The sequence below is a fragment of the Anas acuta genome, chromosome 11, assembly GCF_963932015.1.
Source record: "Anas acuta chromosome 11, bAnaAcu1.1, whole genome shotgun sequence".
NCBI classification, from domain to species: domain Eukaryota; kingdom Metazoa; phylum Chordata; class Aves; order Anseriformes; family Anatidae; genus Anas; species Anas acuta.
This window is the reverse complement of record NC_088989.1, coordinates 426,783-447,162: the sequence shown is the minus strand read 5'-3', so window position 1 is coordinate 447,162 and position 20,380 is coordinate 426,783. Positions and strand designations below refer to the sequence as shown.

Sequence of the window (20,380 nt, the reverse complement as noted above, 5' to 3'; positions counted from 1 at the left end):
TCTAGAAAGCATACAATGGAATTAAATATAACCAGCATGGACCATAGGATCAGAATGGAGATATGAAACAAGGCTCCCTTCATCTAGGTTACCTGTATCAGGCCAAAATTACCTTTGTAGCAGTGTCAGAAACACCAAATTTGGGTACAGATGTAACAGATTTGGAACCAATGAGGAAAAAGTAATTAAGAGGGGGTTGTTCATTTGGGAGGAGTTTGGGCAGAGCACACGCTCCAGCACGTGACACGGTACATACCCCGCTATGCAGCAGGCTGAGGGACCGACAGCACCAGAGATGGCACTGGGAAACACCTGTGTTTGGGCTGTGTACTGCGTTGGGTGGGACATGTTTTTCCCCGCAGACATGTGTTCAACCTCTATTGCCTTGCCCTCTTCAACAGAAGTAATGAGAGAGAGAGGGAAAACTTTCTACTGATGGATGTACTTCCCAACAAGTGCTCTGTATCCTGCCTGCTCTGTTATGTACTGGGCTGATGCAGAGGAGGTGGCTGTTATGACTTGATTTTGCTTGGCTCAGTCTCCACATGAGAAATCTGGGGACACTTTCCACCCCGGCTCTTTCCATTTCACCCAAACAGAAGCTGTCTCTCTCAGAGTGTTCACGTAGAAAGGGTTACAGAAGTATGAAGAAGCTGAAGGAATCAAAAATTAATCAAACTTTGTAAAAATGTTCGTATGTGGAGTAAAGTCATTAAAGATCAAAGGGGAATCTCTTCTGCAAAATATTAGTTTAAAAGATTTACATCCTATTTCCCCTCTTGTGTTTAGCAATGAGTAACATCTAGGAAGCGTGTGATACCCACATGATAAAGTCCTAGTTAGGGTAATTAGAGAAAGACTGCAAGTCATCAGTTAAAAGCCCAGTGAAATCATGTTGCTTTGCAACAGAATGAAAATTTTGTGAGCTGCAGCATAACAAAGATGGAATACAAAATAGAATGTGCACTGATAAAATAGTCACCGCTGGAAGAAATTTGAGAGGGGTAGAATTTAAACCCTGTTTTTCTCAGAAGCCAGCTATTGGAGAGAAAATTCCCTTATAAAACAATGGAGTAAATTTTATTAAAACTGTCAAATTACAAAATGCTAGAAGGATTTTACAGCCAAGAAACAGCAGGCAGTAAAATGCTTTAAGGGAAATCTTTTCAGGCTAAATCCCAGAAGTCCAAGAATGGTAACAGAGATTTGCTTTGAAATTCCTCAGGAGTGGTTCCTCATCAGGGACTTGCTTAGTCCTAGGTACATGTATGAACAGCTCACAAAATCCAAGATCAGAAATTGTTCTTGCACTGATGTGCATAGAGCCATGCCACATTACTGTACTAGTGAGACAGCGGTTTGTATTTCAACAATGAGTTTCAAACCAAGCTCCAGGTATCGTAACACTTCTGTGTTTCAGGCTGGGCTGAGCATTGCATCAAAAATGCATGACTGCTCACAAGGCATCTGCAGGCAACAGTGAGAATGAGGTGCACCCAGTTACAACACCAGCACGAAATCAAAATGTGTGCTGCAAAATGTGCAGCACTTACTGTACCGCAGTGAGATTCCTTCACTGTGTTGTAAGCAAACAGACTTCCAATAAACTCTGCTTCCTGGCTTGCTTCCATAGATCTCAAAGTCAGCAGCTACCTTCAGTTGCAGAAAGCATTCTCTCAAGGTCTCCTTCACTCTTGTTCCTCATGGCTCAAGCAGCAGAGCACAGCCTCCCAAAGAGCAGGAGAAAACAACCCCTTCATTGCCAAACAGACTCGGCTCCAACCTCTACGTCTAAGGAGCAGAAAGGGACAGCTATGCCAAGTTGGCTCTGAATGACTAATATGGCTTGAAATGTCTTCAAAAGGTACAACCCATCCAGCTTCAGTACATCAGAAACATTCCCAAGCTGGGATGTATTAGAGCAATAGAGTATCCCCGGTTGGGTATTAAAGGGTCTACAATTTGATTTTCTGGCTCTTGTGACTAAATTGTTGCAGCTACGCTATAGTGTTGCAGAAATACTAGGGAGCCTTCAATGAAATTACAGCTTGTTATAACTTGAAGGGTGCACTTTACTCTCAGGATAATGGTGTAATGCAATAATGTGATGAAAAATAATGCACTTTCATTTGCAAAGTGCTCTGTCTGTTTTAAGTGCTCCAATCCACCCTAGGAAGTTAATAAAGCAAAAATAATGAATGCAAATAGTAATTAAAAAATAAGCCTTTTCCACGTGCCATTTCCAAGCAAGTCAGCCTCATATCAATGCTATTGAGCTAGATAAATATGTCCAACCTTCTCTGCAGATGAGATGCTATATTAAAAAAAAATGTGATTTTGAGCTGAAGGGAAGTTTGAGTTTTTCACAAAGACTAATAATACTTGTGGCTCACCGCCTTTGGGGCCCTTTGACAGACTCTCTCCAGCATGTCCACGTCTCTCTTGTCCTGGGGAGCCCAGAACTGGACCCAACACTCCCGCTGTGGCCTCACCAGTGCTGAGCAGAGGGGCAGGCTCACATCCCTCGACCTGCTGCCGATACTTTGCCTGCTGCAGCCCAGGATGACACGAGCCTTCTTTGCGGCAAGGACACGCTGCTGCCCCAGGTTCAGCTTGGTGTCTGCCAGGATCCCCAGGTCCTTTTCTGCAGAGCTGCTTTCCAGCTGTTCAGCCCCCATCATTTACTAGTGAATGGGGCTGTTCTTCCCCAGGCGCAGGACTTTGCAGTTCTCCTTGTTGAGGTGCCTGTCTGCTCATTTTTCCAGGCTGTCTGGATGGCAGCACAGCCCTGTGGTGTACCAGCCACTTCCGCCAGTTTTGTGTCATCTGCAAACTTGCTGTTTGCCTCCCTGGTCATCTGGCACCCTGCCGACCAGCCCTGTTTTTGCCTACAGCACTGCAGGAAATCTCATGCCTTTCTCACTCTGATTCAGGATTTCCTAATTTTTTAAAGGCCTTTCACCCAGCCAAATCCAAACTCTGCAAAATCTGCGTAGAATACTAAGAGCTGATAGAGCACTTCCCATGTCGGTGGATCCACTCCCAACTGAATCGCATTACATCAGTCAAGGCAGGGGGAGAGGGCTTCCCAAATTTCCAGGCATAGGGAGTTTGAAGCTCAGAGGACAGGGGCCCAGTCCAGCACAATGTTCAGCATCACGGCTCCCCTGAGGGAACACATCTAATCCCTGCTGCTGATCTGAACTACACCTCGCAGTGTATGCCTGTACATTTGCTCTTATTTCTTGAAGAGATTGCTGGTGATTCCCAGCAGTGTTCAGAGAACCAGGATAAAACTCTGGACATTTTTGTTTCCCCTTGGTGAGGCATAGCTGCTGCAAGAGGCGTGTGAGCATAACTGATCGGGTGCATTCTTCTGGTTTTTAAGCCAGCAGTGCCACCTGCTGCTCCTGGCAGCCCGCTGCAGTTGGGCTGGCACAGGAGCCCCTCCAGCAGCCCTGGGCAGTGCCCGCCGGCCGCTCCCTCCCCTCACAGTCGGGCCTCAGGTGCCGAGGGCAGCCCGGACACAGCTCCCACCGCCCTGCTGGGCCCTGCAGCCCAGCAGCTCCCCCGCCCCCCTGCCCCAGCCATGGGGGGTTTCATGCTGTGGCCAGCGCCGGCTGGCTCGTGGCACCTTGTGCAGCAGCCGCTGGCAGGGGAGCTCCCAGCACCTGTGCTCCAGGTGAGCGCGGGGTCCTCAGGCGTCATGGTGCACATGGCAAAGCCAAGCCTTGGAGCTGCGTACAAAAGCTGTGGTGCTGGCCTGACCTGCAAGACCACCGGTGCTTGGCAGAACAAATTCTATGTCCACTCCGCAAATACCTATAAACCAAACCTAAGGTAATTCAGTATTTCAAACCCAGCGGTTCAAAATGAGCTGGTAATGGCCACACAGCAAATGGATGTGCACCCAAAACTCCCATCCTCCCAGTCCAGAATGCACCCAGGAATCAATCCAGGGGTGCAGATGTGCATACTGGTGTGTGCTGCACCCTGCAGTTAGCCTGAAACAGGGCAGGCTGTGGATGTGGAGGCTGTGGTTGCCACCTGCTTTGCCAGATTGCTGAATGCAGTAAGGAGAAGTGCAGACCTTTGAGCAGGTTTTAAGCCCAATTTGAAGAGGACAAGCCTGCCTGCATTGCTGTAACAGTGGTGGTCTGTCCTCTGTCTGGGAGGTCTGTTAGGTGGTTGCGCCAAGGGGCAGTACTACCCAGGCCCAGTGGCCCAAAGGTGCTCTGTGCCAGTCCCTGCTGCGGTGTAGAGCCATGGCGTGTGGTACCATGCAATGCAGTGCAGGATGGTGCCGTGTCCTGCAGTGCAGTGAGGCACAGTGTGGCAAGGTGCCATGCCCTGCAGTGCCATGCGGTGAAGCGTGGTGCAGTGAGGTACGGTGCTGTGCTGGACTGTGCTGTGCAAGCAGCATCTGTGTGAGCTCACACAGGAGGGAAGGAGGGGGACGTGGACCAACTTTTCAAATACTTACAAGATAACTGGACTGTCCAAGCTAAGGTAGCCGGGCAAAGGTGATTCACAGGAACACTGTGGATAAAGCTTCCCTTTGGGTTCTCTCTGTTCTGTCCATCAGGGAGGTGCTGCTGGGAAAACAGGTAGACTCCTCACATCTAGGTGCTTTTCTGCAAGCTGGGTGCCTGTGTGGAGTCTGCCCCAAACACACACATGCTGGAAAATCTTCCACACAAATAAATCCCCAGTGAACAAGGAAAAGCTAAAAAAAGCAAAATGTCTCATTTCTCTGTAGTCATTTTAGTGTCCAGAGAAGCGATGTAACATTTTAGTGTCCATGAGAAGCTCACAATCATGGTTATTAACAGTGAAGTTTACAAGCTGGGTGTGCTGGAAATCCTCTTCTAGCAAGCACAAATCCAGTTACATTTTTAAGTGACTAAGTCCTCCTGCTATACGCAGGCTTTATATAGACCAGCCAACCTCATGTAATCATTGTAATGCCAAGAAGACCGATGGTGGTTGATGTAGATAAGCTGTATGTACTTCTGGTACAATTTAATCTCTGATTCCTTAAGAATCATGAATGATGATCATGATGAATCAGAATGAGGTCTCATTAAAATTGTGCTATGAGCCACAAGAGTCACACCCTGGTGTAAAGGAACACAAACCCCAGATCCTTAATGCTCCTTCAAGGGTATTAATCTGTGCCCTTGACATTCATCAAGAACAAAGCCAACACATACACAATTCACAGCACTCATGTCAGAAACGAGGTATGCCTCTTCAATTTTCCTTTAGCCTAGAGCTTCCATCTTCTGACTGGTAATGTGGAACCATTTTTCAACCGTTGACAAAATAAAATTGCATTTCTTTGAAAAACAAAGAAGAATCAAAAGACTGGGATATAACTGCTTAGGATATGTCTAAACTACAAACCTCAGGGAAGAGACATACAACTTCGTAACTCTTTCTGGCATGACTAGTCTGCTGCAGAGAGATTATTGTACATAGTGGGTTCTATGACAAAATAAAAAGAGGGTCAGAACAGAACTGCGCATACTGACAACTTCCAGGAACAGCAAACACTCAAACTGGGCCTGAAACCTGTATTTCATATCTAGTTTCTAGGCTAAGACTTCATATTAACCCTTTATTGCTTACTACAGAATTGTACCCCGAACAAGTGGGTAGGCACTGTTCATGTTTCTGTCCCTAAAGTTCATACTGCTCCTCTGATGCAGTATTCAGCTACATCATAACCAGTGACAATCAAATGTCAACATGTGACTCATTAGTCTGAACTCTTTTGAACATCTTGAATAGCACTGCATCATTCAGACTGACTATGTTTGTCCTGGTCTGGGACCACAGGAACTTCACTGCCCGTTCGCAATGTCTTGTTAGTAGCTCTTGCTGTCTAAACAATGTTTTTTCCTGCCTCACACTGATACTGTTATGATACTGTTATCATAAAGGCTATATATGAAGCTGAACTTGCAGCATTGAAGTACAGACAAGGACAGGTTTGGGTTAGCAAAAATGGGGTCTTATTCAAACCAATTTAGTGGTAAAGTGGATTCAGGAACCATGGAAAGATTCAGGTCAGTTAGAAACCCATAAAGAAAACTGACTATTATTAATTCATTAATACATTTCTGCATCGCTTTTTCCACACAAAGTTCTCTGCAAACTCCAGCTAAAATACCTAAGGACTTTTTTCCATCCACTAAAATGCAGCTACCACCAGGATACAGCTGAAATGCGGAAATGGTCTTTGAGTTATTCAGGCCACACGAGCTGTTTCAGGAACAGACTGTGAAGTACAAACTTCTATAGAGCATATTCTCTTTGTCTGCAAGGGACTGGTGAGTATAGGCTCTGCTTTGGCTGTACTACGTGCGCTGAATATTCACAATCTCACTAGAAGCACAAATCACGCTGGTGAAAAACAAACAAAAAAAAAAAAGAATGAATGCAGGAAGTCCTTTTTTTCTATCTTCCATTTCAAGTGTGTGTGTAAGAGAGACCAAGGGAATGAGGTTGGCTTGAGAGCAGCGTATGCACACAATGTTCTCTGAAGTGTACAGTATCAGCGAACTCAAAGATGGTCTGAAGTGAGCAACTGATGCTGGATTTTGTGATGAATTGAGGTTATGAAGTTCAGATCTGGACGGAAACATCTGAATTTTGCATATTTGAACCCAGAATTAGAATTAAATTCTGCAGACAGGAATGAGGTAACTGTACCTTTCTGTACCTCAGTATCCTATGTTTCCAAGTAGCAATAAAAAAAAATGCTTTTGTGAAGACAAGATCCTCATATAAAGGCTTTAGAGAAGCACTAGTCATTGTCCCAGCAACATGAAAAAGGGCTGATGGTTCAATTTCTAGGCTAAATAAAGAAGTGCTCAGAATCCTCTTTATAAAAGCTATCTGACCATTTGCAACCTCATTCAGTTCCCAGGGCTGCACCAAGATTTAGAGCACTTAACAGGCTATTCAGACTGCTACACAAAGGCTATGTAATATTATGTAGTTCAAACCCAGGGCATTAACCTAAAATCACCTTTGACATACCCCAAATGTTTTACTAGTGTGGAACTGAGCCTGCAGCAAACTTACACCCTAAGAACAGAGGATGGGAACAATGTGTTTGGTCAAGTCCAATTTTTCACCCACAGGTAAAGGGGAAATTCAAATTGTAACTCAGCGTGATACCTTGTGACAGAAGAATCAGCTAAGGTGGGACAAGAAGGCCTAAACTAGATGGAAGCAGGAACATCAGGGACAAAATAACTCCATGCAAGAGAGCAACGGTTCCTTTCTGATGAGGTAAGAAAAGCTACAGGATTGATTGTCTTGTAACAATCATGGAACGTGTGTGCTCAGGGGCCGCTTTTGGTAAACAGAATTTAGTGAACAGAACTGGGATGAATCAAAAAGCATTTAAAGCAATGCCAATGCTCACATGGTCAGTGCTGGTACTAATGCATAAAAGGAACCAGCTAATGCTGTGTCTTTGCAGACTCCTCATAGATCTGCTTATGGCAGATCTGTCCAATGCGTTGCTTATTAAATCTTTTTATATTTAAGAATATCGTGTTTGATTTGCCTCTAGGGGAACAAGAAAAATTCCCCAACACTGGTAAGTCATCTAATATAGATCCACTTGCAATTTTTTTGAAGTATACCTTAAAATGTAAGTGCTTACTACTAGATTAATTAATCACCAATTCATGGTGATTAATTTATTCATCACATCTGAGACACTTATCCAAGATCCAAAAACAGAGTAGGATACCAGCCTAATTAAAGATTGTGAGTCTCCCTTATCAAACTGTATTGACCTGTTTAATAATTAATCCACACTGATAAAACACTTGTGCTGAAGTGTGTGAAGGATGAGAATTAAGGTATGAGTTTCACTGCTATAGTAATTTCTGTCATGATCTCATCATGGGAGATAAACCACGTGTTTCATTTTTTTTTTCCCCCCATGTTTTCCTTAGAAGTACTTTACTAGCATAGGAACACTACCCTTTTGTAATATAGACAGAGAACTTCTTGTGGATAGCATAAATTTACATAAACAGCTACCTTAGACCTAAATAAAATGAGGTACATTGTGAGTGCCCCAGCGGTGTCTGTCCATGCTAGAAGGCCAGCTGGAGATCAGCCTCTTGGACCCCAGGAAGCCTCTGGAGCTGCACAGAAGTCCGTCATGCAGGCACCGCATAAGTGCTGGGGTACAGGCCCAGCCAAAGCTGCCCAAATGTAACTGCCAACCTTACGGAGCTGAAGGAGGTCCAGGCCCTGCAGGGCTGTGCCGTGCAGAGGACACCAAGGTGAATGAGACAGGCGAGGGAGGCTGTGAAGTGTACATCACCCACTCACATTGTGTGGCTCATTTTCAGTAGGGCTTAATCCAGTCTTTGTGTTTGCATGCAGGGGAAACATTTTTAGAACAGTAGCTGGGCATAATTTGAATGGCTCACTGTGCTGTGTATCTCCGTGGCAGATTAAGTCTCAGTGGTATTTCCAACCTCTTAAATTAAATTCTATTCCTCCCCAAAGAATGACAGGAGTAGCTGGGTATAGTTGTGTTTGATACCATGAGGTGAAGGGATGGACACCAGAAAACTACAGCGCCTCTTCTTGAATGAAGCCAGAAGTCCCATGTGCATGCATCAAAACAATGCAGACAAAAAATCCAGGGTACATTGGTATATACATATGATCAGACAAAGTGCTGTCAGATTGGATTTCTGCCAGACATCCTTTCTCTCAGAGCACAGTCTTTGCATGGCCTCTTTCAGGCTCCAAGCTATGATCTAAAACCACAATTTTTTTTTCATGTGGTGATGACTGAGAAGGTATGGGGCAAAGTGCATTTTTGTATTTAAAATAATTTCTGTAAAGCTCTTTTTCTGTACTACCGTTATAAACTTAGAAATTTACATTTCTAGGGCAGATCCAAATATTCCTTTGACTCTAAATGTGTAAAGTGTGCTAAAACCATCGAAGCTGGTGGGAGGGATCAGCAGTTAACTACCATAAACTTTCATGTGGACACAGTTATATTAGATGGTAGTTGATTTCTCCATAACCACGTCTGGACAAGAGATGGGATTTGTATCACCACAGCAGTATGAACATAAGAACAAGAAACCACACTTCTGAGAAGCCTAAGAAGTTCCAAACAAAACCTGTACCCTTGTTCAAAACCTTTGGAATTATCAAATTTTGTGACTAACAAACGTGGGTCTAGCCTCATTGATTCAAGAAGATTCAGGAATAACTTAGGGTTTGAAATTAACACATGTCTAACTGTGGGTAAGCCAGTGACAGAGCTCCACTCTATTTTACAACTGCAGCTTTAAAATTGTCTGCCCTGCTGGCCTTATCACCACATGCATATCCTGGTGTCATCTCCATCCCCTAGCAAGTAGCTGGCCTTTCTACTCCCTGACTACCTCTGACAGCAAAGGGGAACACTTACATTTATCCCTGCTTCTGCTCAAAGGCAGCTTCACGACAATCAGCCTGTTGGCATTACACCTGGCCTAGGGTGTCTTTGTGTGGAAATCTTCGTGTCTCAATGTGTGGGACAGCGTGAAATTAATATTGACACTCGTTACAAATGATGCACATTCAAAGCTTCTTGTTGTGTCCCAGCTGAGACCTAAATGAGTGTGAAGTGGCTGACAGCATTCTCACCACCACTGCGAATCATTTCACTGTGCTCTTGATGAACAACAGTTGATGCAGAGGTGCTGAGGCATGACACGAACAGACAGCAGGAGGCCATGAAAGACATTATTGATCTGGTCACTAGAATGAGATGTCCTAGAATAACGATGACCAACCACAGGGCTTGCTTACTCAGAAACAAGGGATCAATACTCAAACTGGCAGCTTGGGAGGAATGACTTGGTGGCATAATAAGTTTACCTCTATGTGACAATGAGTGCTAAGCTCTCAGTTCTCATGTGCAGAGAGAAAAAAACATGTTTACATTTTTCAGCCAAAGTAAAACTTGCCAGGTTTGCCACCTTCCAGAGGTTGCATGCAGAAAATGAAGTCTGCGTAGAAGACAAAATGGATTCAAGCAGGTGAGCACAGTGTTTTCACTTGTGTTTCTCAGAGACTCAGTGTTTTTAGGCTTCGTAATAGACATACAAAGCCTATGTATGTTCCCCTAATGCAATGTACCGGTAAGAACCTTTGTGAGAACAAAACTGAATGTACTTACAAGAAGCAGCCCACTGTACAGGGAGCACTTTAGGAGAAATGCTGGTAGGAGGGACAAAAATAACGTCAAAGTTGCAAGTTTTAAAGACTGATTTGTGTATAATATTGCCTATTTAATGACAAAATCCTGAGAACCTTAGCCCATCAGGCTTTGTGTTCTACATCCAAGTATGTAACAAGAAATGAGGAAATACAAACATGGATAAAAGCCAAAAGTAATTCTAAAAACTGTATTTTTTATTTGTGCTGGAGGATATGAGTTGTCTTTAAATAAAATACCTCTTCTTCACTTAATTGTTTTTTCTATTAGTTCTTTAAGTGGGTCTAATATCTCAGCTCTGGAGTCTGTTTCCAAGGATGCTAAACTGACCTTCTCCTACATACTTAGTCAGATATTGAGAAGAGGACATAAAAGATTTTTCTGAGCTTGTAATCAACACTTGCCAACAAAGAAATTTGTTCTACATGAGATACTGCTGGATCAATAGGTAAAAGGCTGAAAGGAAATGTAACCTACCAGGGAATAAAGACGCATTTTGCAGGAACAATGTGTTGTCATTAGGTATGATAATTGGGCAAATGGTGGTGTGATCTTAAAAGCCTCTGTTGGTCATATTCCCTTGAGTACATTATCCAATTAAGGGAAAGGTGCGTTGTGCCTTGTTTCATTGTACTTCTGAAGTGGAGCGCAGGTGTGGGAAAACAAACAAGTCTGCAATCCTTGCTTTGCAAATCAATTCTTAATCGCTCTAGTTCTTATTTCCATAGCAGACTTAACTTGTTGATATTTATGAGAGCAATTTGGCAGCTCACCTTTTGTGGTTCAAATGGGCTGTAGGTCCAAAAGATTTTTATCTTAAAAGTCAAAAGGCTTTTAATTCCTAATACCAGTATGTATGGTTTATTTCAAGTCAGAAACAGGAGGTATAAAGAGATACCCAATCAAAGACTGGATTAAGCACTTGAGAAAATAAGACACGAAATATTAATGGGTAGTGTACAGTTCCATTATTTCCCATTTTACTATGTAAGTATAGAAGGATTTTTAGAGTAAGATGCTGATGTTTAAAGCCCAACTTACATGTTCCATCCTCATAAAGAAGTCACTTATCTCTCTATATTATTTCACTACAACTACTTTAACTTATAGGATAAAATTGGAAGAAAGAAGCCCATTAACAGGCTATTCGAAGCACATTCACCTTTGAAATATTCTCAGTCTTTGGGACCACAGTCTGCTGATGTTCAAGAGAAGCCAATAGGTAGGAGGATAGGCACTGGGACAGGAAGGAGATTTTAAGAAGTCCAATGACTAGAGAATACGTGACTGCAAAGGAAACACTTGGTCTCATGTATTTCCATTCTGTCTGTCTTCATTTCTCTCTTATAAGGTGTTAATGTATTTTGAACAGAGTAAGTAAAGTACAGCAGTACATCTTGTGCAATGCTGGAGGCAAGAAATTGGTCGTGATGGACCACTGGTCTAAGACAGTACTTGTATGGCAAACTGCATGCCAGTGATTTTGTGCCAAGATTGTCAGTGGCACCCCTACAAATTGTTTTGTAATCTCCCTACACGCGGGTGAATTCCTGTACATGTCATCTTCTGCTCAACAATTACGAACTGCAGTACGTGTTAACAGTTTGATTAATATGGAAAGTTGTAATTAAAACCTAAAAGCAACAGGCATTTGGTCCATCACACAATAAAGTGGAAAGGACTCTTATTGCTTATTACTGAATTTCACATAAGAAAGCTGCTATAAAGATGACATTTTCCTTTCAAGAGTAAAGAGTCCAAGAACCATGACTGAGAGACGAACAAACTGGTAAACTAGGACATAAATTGGACAGAAACAAAAATCAGAGCCCCCTCTGGGAGAGAAATGAAGCCTATATATAGTGTTACAGATAACAATTTCTGAGTGACAGTTTTACATGTTGATACAGCACCATGCATGGTAACATGGTTACTACACATAAATAAGTGTGGCACATGGCAATGCCATCAGTCAGTCTCAGTTGTCGTTTCCAAGCCACACATGGTTAATGCAGTTGTCCTTCCTTGGCTGTCTGCTGACTTCCAGGGAGCCATGTCAATGCCAGGGAAGGCTCAATGTCAAACTGTTCATTCAAAAACCATCATAAAGATTGCTTCTCATGTTGTGCCAGGTTCTATTATCCCAGGAGCATCCCTGAAAGCAATGTGGATAGTTCTTTGGATTTGTCAACATAGAAATAGCTGGAACACAGCAGAGAGTTCTGGCAAGCAAATTCTCATTACTAGTTAAGGATATAGGCTGCTTATTTTGTCTAGTTTCTGCTAGATACAAACTGTATGCAAAAATCTGCTATCAGAAATTCTTTGTTTTCACCATCCTACAATTGCAAATGGGTTGTTGTTGTCAAAGCAAAAAAGGAAGAGTGCATGAAAAGAATTTTAAATTTCTTCTGATAAAAGAATGACTGCTAAAAAAAATCACTGCTAACCAGCGACACTAGTAATTGGTACAGTGTTTGCAGATGTCTCATAAAACAGCTTTAAGAGGGAGTTTATCATGTCTGAAGATGCAACTCACAGAACAATCTAAGAATGGAAGAAGCAAAGGTATTGCAGTTTGAACAATGTCTCCTTCCAACGGGAGTTCTGGTTCAACAGTCACTGCCTTGTTTGGTCATCACATTGTCTGTAATGAGGAAGAAGAGAGAGTAAGAAGTCTGGATTATGAACTACCTGCAGGTGCTGTGACCCATGCCAAAAAGAGAATCGGAAAAGATATTTCCTTCTGAGAGCAAACATCTAAGGGGTGTCTGAGCCACTCTCCTGATGTGCCGCTTTACTCTTTCCCTCCTTACCCCAGGGACTGAACGCTTTGCGGGGTGGGACCCACACTGTTAGTGTCTTGGTTGGGATACCAACCACAATTATTATGTGAGGTAGTGCTATCATGAAAGTGCCACATTTTCCCATTTGTGCAGAAACACCTATCTAAATTAAATGCAGTACTGCTAATGAAACAATAATATTTACTACACACTTCACTGCCTCTCCATACTCAAATATAATTGAGTTGTGTTCCAATTCTACCTGGAAGCATCCCATGAAGAACAATGTCACAAAGCAGACCTAAAAGCCCTGGAATTCTCTCTGGAAACTGTAATTAAATAAGTGTTTGTGATCTTTCTTTTCTAAATGAGCAGATAACAATAATCCCTGCCTTTAATAAGCAAAGAGCAAGAGCATAATTTGTTGCAGTCCTAGAATTACTTGCACTGAGAATCAGGTCTTAATACACCAGGATGAATGCAAAATAAGTATTTCAGTCTCTGTCCTAAGAATGTCTAGCCTCATGCCAAGGAGTCCTGACCCTGTCTTGATCCATCTGATCAATACACTAAATTGAATCCACTGCAGTTGAACAGTCCCTACAACCTATACACGTGAGAATACGTTATGATAAGAAGAATGACAAGACTGTCTTCTTCAGTGACTACTTGCAACTAGATTTGCTTATGCTTAACAGCGGCCCAGCTGATTCTCATCCAAAACTAGGCTGCCCAAAACTGGGCCCACCCTCCCTCTGTGTGACTGCACGCTGTCCCTTGTACCAGCAATGAGTTCTTAGCCTAATGAATTTCTTGAACCAAGACAGTAATCTGAAAATACCATCAATTACAATTTAATTACAAGGCTAACAACCAAGTATTTTAGCTTTCTCATTGGTCCTTAGGCTGCCCTCAGGTTAGCTTGTTCACTGTGATAGATACACTAAGGAAAAAGGCTTCCTTCCCTAAGAACCCTGGTAGTAGTACGTACAAGGCCTGTCACCTGGCCAAACAATCCAATAAAGCTCCTTTATTCTGTTGTCTGTTTAGTAGTTAAATTAGGAAGTTGAAGTGTTCTTATCTTCAAGCCATATATTTTCTCATATGAGAAGCAGAGAGACTTAATTTAAAGACATCTTGTTCAGTCAGAAACAGCTAAATGGTCATTGATTGTTTTTCCTTAGCTGGATGTGTGAGTCTCCTTAAAAGTAGAAACTGTTTGTTATTTCTGCTCTGTCCCTGTTGCCAGACAGGCTAAAGGGCTTATGTCAACATTTATGGAATAAAAATCAAGTCAAACCTGAACTCTCACACTCCTGAGAACCAGGAGGATTGCCACTGAATCAAGATAAGTTCAACTCTTGTCACTTTGCTTGGTTAGCAGCATCTACAAGGACCCTGGAGAAGAATCAAACCAGAAAATACAGTCATGTATTTATGTATTGACATTTCCCAGTAGCTGCACAGATTAGCTGCAGAAACCTGTAAAAGCCCCTTCCATTTGTAAATAGAAACAGAAAAGTATAATCATGCCAACATACTGGGAAGGTTATAACCAAAGTCTCTCTGGGAAGAACATCCAGATATGTTGCTCCCATCCTACGGTAAGAGCAAATTAAGTCCTCAAATAAATGTTATATAAAAGTAATTAGCTCCTGACAGGAGAGAACATTAAGACACTCATAGTGTGCTATCCATCAGAATGGGACAGAAGTGTTAAGAGCGGTGTTTTCCATTCCTAACAAGCATGTGAAGAAACACACCTTCTATGCTGCTGTTGTTCCCTATTCCTTGAAACCGTGAGCACAGGAGTAAGGTAGACACTTTCACACAGCTATGCTGATTTCCCCTGACCCAAGGTTGAAGTACAGAGAGAAACCCTCTTTGGGTTTCACCCACACTAACTAGTGTACAGTATTTTGAGTAGGTCATAGAACTCCAGTCCTATCTCATCCATGAATATAACTTGAGCTGCTAATCTAAGTTAAAACTCTATATATTCTGTCTGCACTAAAAAGAACATAGATGGTTTGTAGTGACCACTTACCCTAATCCTTCCATCTCTGAAGCAACTGTTATTATTCACAAATGGAGAAGGGGAAAAAGGCAAAGCCAGAATGACAGCATAAGATCTTTTAATAACCAAACCCTGACCCCATCCATAGGTCACAGCTGTTCCTAGGATTGGTTGCTGAACCTTCCATTCCTTTTTTTTTTTCCCAAAAAAATCTGTTCTGACACTCAGTGACTAATCTTGAGGAAATAAATTATATCCTCTACACATTTTTAGAGACATATCAGACAAGTGGTGTTAGTACTTCCACATCTCAAGCATATACTCAATGCCATGGGTTCAATGCCATGAAAGCAATACCATCACCGTGTTTGATGATTTGCTGAGCTCAGAATAATCAAATCCGGCCCATTTTAGTCCATTGCATTAGGGAGACTTCTACTACTTGATTTCTTCACCAGCATTCAGCTCAAATTGTATGTGGACTGTTTTTATTCTTACATTTATTTTAAAGTCATGAATATTCAGGAGTGTTTATAATAAAGAATAAAATTTGTTTGTATATAGCACTTCTTGTCCTTGGGCCACAAGCTCTTCTTCTCCAAATAAATGATTCCAATTCTCACAGTGTGCTGTGAGAACAGTCATTATGCGTCTGGGAATGATTGCTTGGAAAATAGCTTGTGTGTGAACTAAGGTGAAAGCAACTTTCCTCTGTTTTTTGCTTTCAGTTTTGAAATGAATAAAGACTCTTCAAAAACAAACAGCCAGAAAAGGTCAGGGCATAATTACTCTAAGCTATGAAAAACAAGTGTTTTTTTCATAAGATCTTGTGCTTTATTAAAATTAAATGACATGCAAGAGGCAGTTCTGAATGAAATTATGAATAAAGCTAATAACGGTATAGTTTAAAATAGTTAAAGTGAGAGGAAACCCATTTCTGCCATAAATATGAGAAATTCCAGTCAGCTAGATCTTTATCCAATCATACGAGTTCTTGTAGATACATTCTGATTATACTAAAATAAGATGCTAGCCTTGAGTTACATTAAGAAATACCTTTTATGATCAACTCTATGGCTTCCACATGTAATATCTGCACATAACCCTATTTAGACACATTAACCACTGAAACCAGTGTTCTGGGGAAATCTGGAATTTCCATCAGGACAAAGCTGAGCATGAAATCCCAAACATCCTGTCTTGTGACTGTGCGATAATAAGCTTGAAAGAACATTTGGCATACACAGCTCAAGACAGCCATTGATTTCTAATGATACATTTAACTTCTTTTTCCTAAATATCTAATAAACACCTTCTCAGGGAGAAGAGAAAGTTTGTTCACTCCATTTAGAGGTACAATAAACTTGATGTTTGTTATGGCATTTTCCCAGTATTCCTCTCTGCAATGGTGAAAGCACTGACTATTGCTACCCCCACACACTGTCATGCATCACCAGAGAAGCGACCTCAGCTGCTTCTGTTTCTTTAGTACTGCAGTCACCCGTTCCTAGAAGACAAGAACAGTAGTTCAAAGAAATTGTAGTAACTTTCCTCTGCTTGCATAGTAGAAGACCAAATGCATCAAAAATGCATTTTTTTTTTTTTTGAGGAAGGGCACAAGGTATTAAAAAACAAAAAGGGAAGAGGAAAAAATAAAGTTGATGTTCCTAAGACTCTAAACAGAGATAAGCAAGTGAGGGCACTGGTACCATAACAGACCTGAGCTTTCTCCAGTGTCCTGGTTTCAGTTAGCACAGAATTAATTTTCTTCCTAGTAGCTGGTGGAATGCTGTGTTTTGGCTTGGGATGAGAAGAGTGCTGATAACACCCCGATGCTTTAATTGTTGCAGAGCAGTGCTTATACTAAGCCAAGGACATCTCAGCCTTTTGCTCTGTCCTGCCAGCGGGCAGGCTGGGGGTGCAGTAAGAGCTGGGAGGGGACAGACCCAGGACAGGTGACCCAAACTAGCCAAAGGGGTATTCCATACCATCTGACGTCATGCTAAACAATATATAGGGGTGGCTAGCCGGGGGGAGGGGGCCGGACTGCTCGGGGTTAGGCTGGGCATCGGTCAGCGAGTGGTGAGCAATTGCATTGTGCATCACTTGTTTGTACATACTATTATTACTTTCCTATTATCACCATTGTATTATTATTGTTATTATTTTATTATTATTTTGTTATTATTATTTTTCCTGTCTTATTAAACTGTCTTTATCTCAACTCACGGGCTTCACTTTCCATTTCTCTCCCCCGTCCCAGAGAGGGAGGGGGGAGGGTGAGCGAACGGCTGCGTGGTGTTTAGCTGCCGGCCGGGTTAAACCACGACAGCCTTTTTGGCGCCCAACGTGGGGCCCGAAAGGTTGAGATAACGGCAGATCTGACCAGAGTGTGTTAAACTAAAATTGGTGTAAGGATTAGACCTGCTTAATAGTCACTTGTCATAATGCTGATTGCTTTAATCTCAACTCTGCTGCGCCTGTTTTCCAAATTGAGTATTATAGTACATTATTTTCCGTATTTGCTCTCTGTCGTGTTGTTTATTCTCTCCGGGCCCTGGTTTCAGATCATTATGGTGCTGTGTGTTGTAGCAATGGCTTATGAGACGATGAAATATGTGGTCATGACTCTAACTTGTTATTTGTATTCAGTAACATCGTCGACTCTGTACTTTGGAAACTGTATCTTGGAAACTATTAGCAATTATACCTATTGTTTTTTTCCATTAGGGAGTCAATCTGTGGAGGGGAAAGGGGAGGATATTTTTCCTTACTTGCTTACTCTCCCTTTCTCCTTCACCACCCCTGTATCCTCCTGGGTCACTCTGCCTTCCTCCTTCACCACCCTCTTATCCCCTGAGCTTGTCACAATAGCTCTCCAAGATATTGAATATTTCTGGAATACTCAGAGTACCATAGTCTTGTTGTTCTGCCTCATGAATGCACTTCAGATTCTGCTTATAGTTAAACAACTACTTATGAAGCTCATCCGGAGATGTGCCCGGAGGCAGGATAGTTGTGGGTGGCAGGGAGTATGGGTGGATATGGGCAGGCATCTAGAGCAGTTGGCACCCCCAGTGTGTTGGAAATTCACCCCTGAACAATGGCAAAATCCTCAAAAACTGGCAGAATGCTTGAAAAAAAGGTGTCATGATTCTGGCAGTTCTAAAGTAACACAAATCATTGTAACGTGCTGGGGCCTGGCTCATGCCTATCGAGCTGCCATTGATACTGCTATCAACTTAGTGACAGACCCTGCGGCCACTCCAAGCCCTGTGACAGATCCAACGGCCACTGTGACCCCTACGGTGGACTCGGCAGCCACTCCAGATCCGGTTCCTGCAGCCACTCCAGTCCCAGCTCCTGCAGCTGCTCCAGTCCCAGCTCCTGCAGCCGCTCCAGTTCTAGCTCCTGCAGCCGCTCCAGTCCCAGCTCCTGCAGCTGCTCCAGTCCCAGCTCCTGCAGCCGCTCCAGTTCCAGCTCCTGCAGCCGCTCCAGTCCCAGCTCCTGCAGCTGCTCCAGTCCCAGCTCCTGCAGCCGCTCCAGTCCCAGCTCCTGCAGCCGCTCCAGTTCCAGCTCCTGCAGCCGCTCCAGTCCCAGTTCCTGCAGCCGCTCCAGTCCCAGTTCCTGCAGCCGCTCCAGTCCCAGTTCCTGCAGCCGCTCCAGTTCCAGCTCCGGCCGCTACTCCAGTCCCAGATCCTGCAACTGCTCCAGCTCCAGCTCCTGAAGCTGCTCCAGCTCCAGCTCCTGAAGCCGCTCCAGCTCCAGCTCCTACTGCTGCTCCAGTCCCAGCTCCTGCAACTGCTCCAGCTCCAGCTCCTGTAGCCGCTACAGCTCCGGTTCCTGCAACTGCTCCAGCTCCTGCAGCCGCTCCAGCTCCTGTGGCCGTGTCAGAGAAACGAGCTGTAGCAGTGCAAGTTGACCCTGCAGAGGGTATTCCAACCCCTGTAACGGGGTCAGAGAAACGAGCTGTAGCAGTACAAGTTGATCCTGCAGAGGGCATTCCAACCCCTGTGGCAGACCCTGTAACAAAGTCAGAGAAACGAGCAGTAGCAGTGCAAGCTGCCCCTGTAGAGAAGGTGAAAATATGGTACAGAAATTCAAGTCGTTTAGAACGCAGAGAGTCTTCTGCCAATCCAGGTAAGGCTTCTGCCAAAACTAAGTATAGAGATGACGAAGATGATGACGACGCTGGGCCATCAAGGATTCAGGAGGAGGAAGATGAGGATGCCGAAAGAGCAACAGTAACTACGCGAAGCCTAAACGAGCGCGAGCTACGAGATGTGCGAAAAGATTTTGGTCGCTGTATAGGTGAGCAGCTTGTCACCTGGCTGCTCCGGTGCTGGGACTCTGGAGCCAATTGTGTGGAATTAGACGGCAGGGAAGCCAGACGGTTGGGATCCCTTGCTCGAGACGCCGGCATTGACAAAGCAATTGCAGATGGAGCACGACCCACCAGCCTCTGGAGGCGTCTCCTCTCAGCTGTGAGGGAAAGGTATCCCTTCAAGGAAGATATTTTATGTGTACCAGGCAAGTGGACCACTATGGAGAAGGGAATCCAGTACCTGAGGGAATTAGCCGTACGGGAAGTGATTTATGAGGATCCAGACCAGACACAAACATCCAAAGATCCAGATGAAGTCAAGTGTACACGACCCATGTGGCGGAAGTTTGTACGGAGTGCACCATCATCATATGCCAGCTCATTGGCAGTAATGGCCTGGAAAGAGGATGAGGAACCCACAGTGGATGAAGCGGCTAAACAACTCCGGCAGTACGAAGAAAGTCTCTCCTCTTCCTTACAGGCCTGCGTCTCAGCTGTGGAGAAACTGTCTGAAGAGGTCCACCAACTTAAAGAGAATCTATCTTCCCCCCAACCTGAACCAACCAGTGTCCAACGACCGAAAGAGAACACCTGGGAGAAACTTTCTGAAAAGTTTCACCAACTTGAAGAGAGATTATTCTCCTCCACACCTGTACAAAGCAGTGTCTCAGCTATCAGGGGTAGGCGTTCACCCACACAAGGAAGACGATATAGTGGGTACTCACCCCGTGCCACCCTGTGGTTTTACTTACGAGACCATGGAGAGGACATGAGAAAATGGGATGGAAAATCTACCGCGACCCTAGAGGCACGGGTACGTGAGTTGCAAAAGAAAACAATCAAGAAAAAAGGATTCTCCGAAAAGTTTGCTGCTCCAACTTCCAGCAGACAATCCTTCAAACACAGAAACGAAGAAGATTCTGACCAGGATTAGGGGGGCCCTGCCTCCAGCCAGGGGGAGGAAAGGGACAATCGAGTTTATTGGACTGTGT

The 20,380-nt window shown here is 43.6% G+C and overlaps 1 protein-coding gene and 1 long non-coding RNA gene across 8 annotated transcripts in view; one reads left to right on the top strand and one right to left on the bottom strand.

The window, feature by feature from the left end:
• Window positions 1–20,380, top strand: part of LOC137862533 (uncharacterized) — a 453,236-nt gene that overhangs the window by 44,942 nt on the left and 387,914 nt on the right. The window lies entirely within an intron of this gene.
• Window positions 1–20,380, bottom strand: part of TMCC1 (transmembrane and coiled-coil domain family 1) — a 143,596-nt gene that overhangs the window by 94,562 nt on the left and 28,654 nt on the right. For 5 of the 7 annotated variants that reach the window (XM_068694682.1, XM_068694677.1, XM_068694683.1 and 2 more), the window contains one exon: window positions 4,484–4,595. The exons of 1 other annotated variant lie outside the window; for it this stretch is intronic. The gene's annotated coding sequence lies outside the window, so the exon portion shown is untranslated. The remainder of the gene's footprint in view (window positions 1–4,483; window positions 4,596–20,380) is intronic. One more of the 7 variants, XM_068694678.1, reaches the window with a different exon arrangement.